Here is a 1,573-nt window from a genome sequence, read left to right as displayed (position 1 = left end):
CCACTGGGATCCGGCACTAAATCTAGTATAATAAATACTGATACGACTAAACGTATTTTAAAATATAAATAATAAAATATAAAGCAATAATAATATTATATGCATTTAAAAATATAAGTTAATTAATTATATCTAAATATCAAATAATAAAAAATCAGGTAAGTGTATGTCGCTCTGCTGTACAGTAGATTACAAGTGGGTAATTGTATATTGGTTGTATTAGACTTGAATCCAATGATATAATATCATTGTATAAGAAAAACGATTCTGAGCGGGGACGGTTTGACAGTCTAGATATTTTATATTTTGTTATTATTTATTTTATCATGTAAGTTGAAATAATATTAAAATATTATAATTTTTTATACGTTTCTATGGTGATAAACAAAGCGTTAGAAATTAAAATCCCATTTTTAGCGTTTTTTCGTAAGTTTTCGGTGGTTTTTCCAGTGGCATTAAATAACTATTGAGAAAATCGAAAAAATACCTCTCTAAAGTACCATCTTGATCAGATTTGCTAAAAGATAAGGTATTATATGCTGAAATCGAAACACTCCTTCTGGAAGAAATTTTGTATACAGGATATAAAAATAAAAAGAAAAATAAACACCATTGTAAAAACAATAGCTTCCTCGCTCCCCTCAGAATCTAATATGTCATTAAGATTATGAAATTGATCGAGGATTCTTATACCATGCTTTTACCTAGTGAAAATCGAAATTAGAAAGAATATTATTTGTTTGTTAACACGTTCACCGCCCAAGACCTTTTTGAAAATCTTAGGTAGTGTGTCATTATTTGGGCTTGGGTATTGTTGAATTTGCTTGTTTTTTGGGCTATTAAATAGGTAATTGCTAAGTAAGCTTGAAATTATTTTTACGGCACTAAGAATAAATAATAAAAGTTTACAATGCATATTTTACCATTTTTTTTGGTAATTTTTTTAGTTTAAAGATTATATTTCTTAGTTTAACAATTTTTTAGAGCAAAATATATATAATTTGAAAATGTAGTGATAAAAAAAATATATGTATGTTTAGTAGATTTAGTAGATAGTTATTTAGTAAAAATTATATTAGATTATTTGGATTTATGAAAATTGGGATTAAAAAAAATTTTTTTAATATTTTCAAAGCATACATTTTGTATTTTTTAAGCGCATAATATTGCGTATGTATATTTATTATTTTTTTTTTTACGTTCTAACTTTCTGTGTCCTAGCTATTATAATAAATTTAATTACGTCTTAAATCTAGTATCTATGGTTAGTCATACTTACTGACACGACCAAACGAATTTTACTGCGTGTTCGTCCACCGGTTACGACGACGACGACGACAATATCATTCAAATGACGACGACCGCACGTGTGGTGCAGGACTGACAAAATACTCGAAATGTTGGGGGCTAAAACGAAATATGGATGGTACGCAGCTGCCGCGTTATAAAACTGGTTTCCGAGTTCAAACCCCGTCGTCGGGAGGCCACCGCGATAACTGCTATCTATATCATAATATAGGTATGCTTATGACATATACATACCAGTTAAATAATTGAACATAATACATTGTAT

This window comes from Acyrthosiphon pisum, chromosome X, assembly GCF_005508785.2.
Source record: "Acyrthosiphon pisum isolate AL4f chromosome X, pea_aphid_22Mar2018_4r6ur, whole genome shotgun sequence".
NCBI classification, from domain to species: domain Eukaryota; kingdom Metazoa; phylum Arthropoda; class Insecta; order Hemiptera; family Aphididae; genus Acyrthosiphon; species Acyrthosiphon pisum.
This window is presented reverse-complemented; position numbering follows the sequence as displayed.